General features: G+C 43.7%; 1 protein-coding gene across 1 annotated transcript in view; it reads left to right on the top strand.

Annotated features, from left to right (window-relative positions):
* Positions 1-5,815, top strand: part of LOC114883882 — a 50,745-nt gene extending 44,930 nt beyond the window's left edge. Inside the window, exon 7 of the mRNA XM_029202085.1 lies at positions 5,543-5,815. The gene's annotated coding sequence lies outside the window, so the exon portion shown is untranslated. The remainder of the gene's footprint in view (positions 1-5,542) is intronic.
* Positions 5,816-8,445: the final 2,630 nt, after the last annotated feature.

The following is an 8,445-nucleotide window of genomic DNA, read 5'->3' as shown; positions in this document are numbered from 1 at the left end:
CCCCCCATACACACAGACCACACACATATACCATGCACACTTACCACACACACCCCTCACATACCACACACACACACACACACCACACAAACCACAGACACACACCATATACACCACACAAACACCACATCATGCATACCACGCACACATTCTACACATAACATACAGCACACACACACTGTGTGCTTGATGCGCAGTGAGGCCAAACAATACGGAGTTTGGAGCAGAGAAATGTTTATTGCAGGGCCAGGCAAGGAGAGGGGTGGCTTATGCCTTAAAAAGCTGCAACTCCCAAAAGGCTTTTAGCAAAGCCCTTTAAAGGCAAGATGAGGGAGGGGTGTGGTTGGTTAGTTGTTGCACACTTCTTTGTGTTGGATGTAGCTGTCTATGTAGGCCAGGTCAGTAAGGTCCTGATGTTCTGTTATTCTCTGGTCAGGTCAGGTCAAGGTTAGGTTACCCTGTATATTTCAGGCTATAGGCAGCATTCTTTTACAAAAGATGCAAAGCCAGCATGACTAAGCACAGGCAATAGAACACAAAGGTTAAATAAGGTAAAAGGAGCAGATCTAATATGGAGTCAGATTTGTTCCTCCATATTACAATTCTTCCCTTTTCTTTGATACCCCTCAATCTTGAGGACAAGGTGTTGGACAACAAGAGGGGAACGGTGTTTTGGATAGAGAGGTTAATCATAAACTCAGCAGAGGAACTCCATTTCACAGTGATTTGGTTTCCAACTCCAATCCTGTTTCATCTTTCCCCAATTCTTTCAGGGAATGGGGTGATTACCACTCTGGCTACTTCCTCCTGAAATGGGACATAGTCCTACCTTGATTTGGGAAATGGGCACAGAGCTGGAAATATTCTCGAGGAATTCAGGAGAATAAGCCTGAAAACCAGTCTGGACCTGGCACTTTGGGGGAGACTTGTAGCCAGGTAGCCAGTTGTGTACTTTCATCTAAGTAGGTTTTAACTTCTGATGTGGAATTAACATATATATAACGGGCAATTTGATCACTGCACGTCTCCTTTTTCTGCTGACATCTGACTAAAACAATTTTATTGTCTAAAAATTTAATAGTTACAAGAGATCTTGAGGTCATATAGTTGCAGCTGCCATCTGCCAGCAGACACTACTTTGAGAATGGCTGGTGGCATCCCAAGTATGACAGAGCTCAGAAAATTCAAGTTTTCAGCAATAGAGGAATATGCCTGAAATCACATGCACAATGGCCACTAGTTTTACCTTGAACGTCTGAACCACATCTACTCCAGTTTTGACTTTCAAATGTATTCCACTCCTCAATGGCCAAGGCAGATGTACAATGCATGTCCGAAAGGCCACAAAACAGGCTGCTCTGGTCAGTAAAGTTTAAGTTAAATCATGTATCAGCTAGAATGACTTCCCCAGACCTCAGAATATGTACAGATTTCCCATCATCTCCCTTGTTAACTGCAAATTCTTCAACAGACCAAAACATGTCCCTTGATGCCAGGGTGATTTAGCTTCTTGCCCCAGGTCTAGATCATGTCCCTTGGCGCTAGACCTCCTTTATATTTGCCTAGATACTCATGATGGGGGAAAACTGATCAAATATTGTGAACAGGCTCAGAGGTATGTTAATGGGTATACACTTTATAGGCCATACATTTTATCACTTATACCCAATTGCCACACAAGCATTGTACATGTGCTTTTAGCAGTAGACTTATAAGCAGGCAGTGTTCTCCACAAACATGTAAATTAAGTCTGGTCAATTGACTACATAGGCTTTCCCAAACTGGCTGTGGTGGAACTCCTCAGGAGTCTTAGACTGAATTCCCAAAGGCCTCTCAAGGCCAGGAAATCCATGCCAAAGGCCTGCCATCAGATTCTGCCTTGGTGGCATTCTTGGTCCCCAAAATACGAAGATTCCTGTACATGCCAGGAGACAGTCTTGCCCATTCACCTGATAAGGCTGCTCAGAACCCAAGGATCTCCAGTTTCTGGAGGGACCAGCCAGAGAGAAAAGAAAAATATTTCAGTTTTACTCAGTAAGGTATAATTTACCAAATTTCTGTAACTCATGAGTAACTTGAGAGGAAGTGCTTCCCTATATCTGGAAAACACAAATCAGAATCAGTAATATTCCAGACAAAACCCATAAACATTATAACCGTATTCACCAGTTCACTTAGTAACCAATCCTTTTGTTAACTTTTTATGAAGCCATCAGGATTTCCATTAGGGTTTTAAATGTCTTACCCAGTTCAGCAGTATAATCTGAGTATAACCTGGGGCTCCAGTGGTTAAGACTCTGCACTTCCACTGCAGGGGGCATGGGTTCAATCCCCGGTCGGGGAATTAAGATTGCGACTTAATTTTGCCATGTCGTGCAGCAAAAAAAAAAAAAAAAAGTATTATAATCTAAAATTTATTAGTCCTTCCTGTGAATCTTCTTGAAGATGAAGCAAGTTTGCAAAGCATCAGCTTAACTGTCTATTAAAGACTTAAAAAGGCAAGGTTAAAGATCTGATTACAGTGTGTTAACAGAAAAGCTTAGTCAAGTTGCTGCGATATACAACATTTTAAGATAACCAGAATTATGACTGATAGCATTATACCAGGACATATCTACATTTCAGAAACTTTACATAATTTCTAGAATATATTAATAACATTTATATGTACTGTATAATCTGAGGAGGCTTATCACCCACTTGACGATGCTTCCCATGTAATTCAACATACCAAATAATACGAGTTAAATACTTCTAAGATGCATCAAGGGCCCTCTAAAGCATCCCAACGTTAGCTGGAGGGCAAAAGAATTTTAATTAAAATTTGGTATTTGGGAAGTTCCTCAAAAAGTTTCAAAACACGTGGTCAAATAAGATCACAGGTCACTGTAAGACAATACTTGTTTCTTAACCAAAGTGAGAAGAGATCTCAGAAGCAAATATAGATCACTTAAAGGCAAGGAAGTTCACATAATCTGTTATCAAAAGCAGCATTCTAGGGACTTCCCTGGTGGCGCAGTGGTTGGGAATCCGCCTGCCAATGCTAGGGGACACGGGTTAGAGCCCTGGTCTAGGAGGATCCCACATGCCATGGAGTAACTGGGCCCGTGTGCCACAACTACCGAGCCTGTGCTCTAGAACCCAGGCTCCGCGATAAGAGAAGCCACCGCACCAAATGAAGAGTAGCTCCCGCTCACTGCAACTAGAGAAAAGCCCGCGCAGCAATGAAGACCCAAGACGGCCAAAAATAAATTAAAAAAAAAAAAAAAAAGCATTCTAAGTAAACTTGTTCCCTTAGTAGAGGGACCAAATCGAGTCTTGCACCAGCCTATTTTTAATAACAAAATCCATTTACTTAAGTTTAACCTAATCTCAGCCCAACCATGTGTAAAACTCCCTTTTAAAAAAATATATATCCTACTTTCCTGCTGTATACTGAAATGTTTCCTTTATTATTTTAGTAGCTTTAATTACATATTTAAATTTGAATCCAAAGCTCTAAAAAACCCTTAATTTCTAGTGAAACCCAAGAAGCAATCAATTATTAACTGTCCTTTAGCATTCTGTAGGTTGGCAAACAACATTTTTTTTTTTTTTTTTTTTTGCGGTACGTGGGCCTCTCACCGTTGTGGTCTCTCCCGTTGCGGAGCACAGGCGCTGGACGCGCAGGCTCAGCGGCCATGGCTCACGGGCCCAGCCACTCCGCGGCATGTGGGATCTTCCCGGACCGGGGCACGAACCCGTGTCCCCTGCATCGGCAGGCGGACTCTCAACCACTGGCCACCAGGGAAGCCCAATAATAATATTTTAAAACATCTGCTTTTTATAGAAAATATCTCAGTGTGGCACCAAACATAGTCCCAGACACCTTTAGCTTCTATATTCAGTACTTAATGTTTCAGTACCCTGCCTGGGAATGACCTAGCTATTCAGTAATCCCCCATCATCCAACCCAGACTAGCACAACTCTAAAATTTAAGTTACCAAATATCTGGAGGGACCACCCTTAAGCAGACATTCCCAAATCATAGCCATTTCTAAAGAGATCACCCAAAAGCTCTCATCCTATTTGCATCTAATTTACTTATAAGAATTTCATCATACCAAGCTAATTTTTTTTTCTGTTGACAAACTGTGCAACAGAAACAACATAAACCCATTCACCCTCAGTAAACCCAGGCACAATAAAAGACATGTCTGTATTGACCACACCAACAATTGCCTTCATACCTCCTTGCCAAGAGAACCCCAATACTGTTCAGTTATTAGGGCCATGATTTTCATTGGTCCCTCCTTAGCCCCAGTGGGTGAATGAGGATTAGGTTAAGGCAATCCTGGTGTAATTCCTTTTCTTCTTGGCAATATTTGATTTAATACAGGTGCAACCTTGCTTAAGAACTGTGAAGGCAAATAAGGGAACTTTTGGGTTTCCTTTGCTCTTGAAAGGGACAAAAGGTTCATACTTTCCTGAATCTGGTCATTGTTGGATGAGGAGTGGTGCTGTGGAAGCTGTCTTAGGATCATGAGGGAACAAATCCAAGGACGAAACTGACATGTAAGAATGGCAGAGGAAAATATGGCAAGAACCTGGATCCTTGATGTCACTGATTCACTGACTGAATCTATGCTGGAACCATTAGGAGTTAGTCGTAATTGTTTAAGATACTTTTAGTTGTGTTTTCTATTACAAGCATTTAAAAGCATCCTAAGTAAGTAATGTTAAAGGCATCTCTCACAATTTATACTTATTTTTAGGAAACTCTTACTAGAAATTTCTATTGCTGGTTATAAGGTTTATCCTAAGTAGTTTGAATTTTCTAAAAGACATGTCTGTATTAGTCAAACCAACAAGCTTAAGCTAGCTTCAATACCAGATATCAATTCCATACTGAATATTTCCCAGATCATGAGGACCTGAAGTTCATTTTGGCCTGTTTTCTAAATAGTAGTAAGTATTTAATTTGTAAGCATTTACTTTTAAGTCTATTAAATAGAGCTCATTTACAAGTTAACCTCAGCAATACTATCCAAAGACAAAGACACCTAATCATAATGAAACACATACATCCAGATAGCTCTCATAGCCAGCAAACTTACATGCAAGACAAATGTAAACATACACACAGAACAAAATCTAATTCCTGCAGAACAAAAACAAAAGGGTGAAGTCCAACAATTTCCTCAACTCTTTCAAACAAGGATCCTACTTTTTAACAGCAAACAACATGCAAATGTAAAGATAAGGAATCATTACCACACGTGTCATGGCAATTCACCTGGCAAATGCAAACCAAAAATAACAGTTGGAATAGGTTGAATTTACTTAGTTACCTTCAAGCTTGCTCCTCAGAATATTTTCGTTCTCTTGGGGTCAGAATTCTGAAAAAGAGGTATTTTATCAAGCCAGCTTTCTCTTAACTGCATATGCAAAAAGAACCAGTTTTGGAATTTTAAGAGAGTTTCATCTTAATTAATTTAGTCCAGAGTCTAAAGAATGTAGTGGTGGTGAAATGTTAAATATCTTCTTTCTCTCTCTTTCTAGGAGCATACTGAAGATCTCCCACTTTTGCAAAATACATGCTAGGGGGACTGCAAGATGGAACAGAGCTCTGATTATCCATACTTAATTATTCATGGCCGGTGTTATCTAGTATTAATAAAGCAAACAAATGCAATGCAAAATGGTCTTTCAGGATCACAGTTCCCCAGCGCCAAAAAGGGAGATACCCATTCATTGCAAAAGGAAAATCCCAACCAATGCTCGACCACAGGCAAAACCCAACACAATAGGGAAGGATACCCTGGTGCCCTCACACGCAAGCCCTGTTACCGAAGACGTCTCAACTGACCAGTGCATACTGATACACACACATACAAACAACTTGTTAACGAATGGTCCCACTAACAAAGGCGCAAGCTGGAGTGGCTCACCCCAAAACAATACACACACAAAAAAACACAAACTACGGTCACACAGAAAATCAGTGGAGGTGTAGTCTAAAATTCCATTTCTACTCCCAGATGGAGGTCTCCAAACAGACTGGCTTAGCTCTCAAAAGAGAACAGACCCAGAGTGTCTCACTTCCTACAAGGGAAGTAACCCAAATGGAGTGGAGAGAATTCCCAGCCTGTGCAAGATGGAGCGACTTACCCCCAAGTGATACCAAATGTGGACCATAGCTCTGGACATTTCTCTGCTCCAAATGGCCTTGTGCACTGGGGCAGCTGACGCCTCTCAGGGAGAGTCCCTCACAGTTCCCGGGTGCAAAATGAGCTCCAGCAGCTGCTGGGAACTTGGGAAGGGGCTGTCCCTGGCCGGGGTCCACCCGCCACAGGCACAGATTCCTGGCTGGCTCACCATAATTGTTACCGGCAAGTCTGTGCCTAATAACAGAGTGAGACCGAACAATACTGAAACATGAGAGTTTGAAGCAGAGAGGTTAATTGTGGGGCCAGGCAAGGAGACAGGTGGCTCATGCCTTAAAAAGGCCAAACTCCCGAAAAGCTTTCAGCAAAGCTCTTTTTAAAGGCAAGGTGAGGGGGGTGTGAACTGTTGCAAACTTCTTGGTGTCAGATCCTTTGTTCTTGTATCTTGTCCGTGTAGGCAAGGTTTCTGTTATTCTCTGTTCAGGTCAGGTCAAGGTCAGGCTATCCTGTATATTTCAAGCCATAGGCAACATTCTTTTACAAAAGGTGCAGAGCCAGCATGACTAAGCAGAGGCAACAGGGCACAAAGGTTGGAGCTAAAGAAATAGATCCAATATGGAGTCAGACTTATTCTTCTCTATTACAAGACCACACACACCCCTCCCCCCCAACTTCAGATTCAAGTCCCCCATGCATGGCATCACAAGGTCCTGTGGGGGAAACAACTTAGTCCCTTCCTTCAGTGATCTGACGCTGGAGTTTTTCTGCAGTGTTCTTCCAGCATGGCCATGCAGCCAAGGACTGAGCATCTCCAGTGACAGAGCTCAGCCTGCTCTCACGAACTCTGTTAGGAAGTACTCCCCCCACACCCCCGGGATTTTTAGCATAAGTCTGTTCTCACGGCAACCAGCCTTTACCATTGGTTTCCGCCCCCACCCTGGGAAAACCTTTCTCCCCACGACCTCCAGAGCATTCGGACAGCAAGCGTGCCCCCCCCACCCCTTCTATCCATGTGAATTCTGTTCCTTTGTCCCAGCGTCGCATGGTTTGTGTCCCCTTCTGGTCTGAACGCTTCTGCCCTGCATGTGTCACGTTTGGGGCTAACGTTGCCCCTGAGGTGTGGTGCCCACAGTCAGACACAGCACACTGGGTGTGGTGATTGTCCATCAATAATTTGGCACTTTGATGGCTTTTCTCACAAAACAGATGATTGCCTTTCGCAACATGAGCCCTTGAAGGCTGACATGGGTCACTTCTGGAGACAGTGTAATGATGGGTCTGAGTAAGGCCAGAGGGTCTTGCTCCTTTGCCACGTGCAGTGGTTCCCAGACAGTGGCCCACAGGACACAGGTCACCAACGGTCAGGGGACTTCCTGTGCAAAGGTTGCCAACTGTGACTGTGCTTCCATGCTGGAACCTGGGTGCCCTTGATGCCCTTGAAGTGTTCTTCATCCGTCTCTGGAGGGCCTGCTACACGTATACATTCCATGACCAGTGCAATGTGTTTATAAGCGGGTGCATAATAAATTACTGGAAATAGCTGAGGTTTTAATCCTCCATTAATACAGAAAGTTTGACTCCTGTCAGCCATGGTCTCTGTTTAAAATATTTAGGAGTTGGTTTCCACAGCGGTCTGCCAAATCCTTCCATGATGGATGGCGGAAGCCAAGCCGAGTCGGGGGCACTTCACTCACTGTGGAGATGCGGGGGCCAGGGGACGCGCTGCTGCTTCTCACACCAGGTCAAGGAGCCAAGACTGTTCTGTGAGAAGAGTAGGAAGCCACTTGAGGACACGAAGAATTTCTGTCTCCAGTCTGAGGGATAAGGACAGGGATGTCCAGCATCTTCTTTGTCAGGGGCTCCTCTGTTGAAGCCATTTGCCTGTTAGTATCCGGGTTTCCCTGGGGATGTGTCCTTTACACTAGTTTTCTCACTTTCAGAGCTGCTATCGTGACTGGTCACCCAGGTACGACACAGAATATTTCTATCTATCCGCCCCACACCAAAGCCCTCCCTTATCCTGGGCAGTAAGGGCCCCCGGGGTCCTTTAGAACCTGACACTGATACCTGCAGGGAAGGGCCTGATCCTAAAATACACGAGAGGATCCAGCACTGAACACCTGGGTGATGCCCTCGTGAGAAATTCAGGAAGTGCCACTTGAGGTAACGGGTCTATCAATGGTGCTACCCCTTCATCCTTACAGACATGAAGTTCCCTGCAAGCTTTCCTGCCTGCTCCATAGTAAAGGAAGCGAAACAATAAATACAGGTGCGCTGCCCTGCCATGTGGGAAGCGCT

The sequence above is a fragment of the Monodon monoceros genome, unplaced genomic scaffold (assembly GCF_005190385.1).
Source record: "Monodon monoceros isolate NGI ecotype Baffin Bay Population unplaced genomic scaffold, NGI_Narwhal_1 Super_Scaffold_5, whole genome shotgun sequence".
In the NCBI taxonomy this organism is placed as follows: domain Eukaryota; kingdom Metazoa; phylum Chordata; class Mammalia; order Artiodactyla; family Monodontidae; genus Monodon; species Monodon monoceros.
This window is presented reverse-complemented; position numbering and strand designations above follow the sequence as displayed.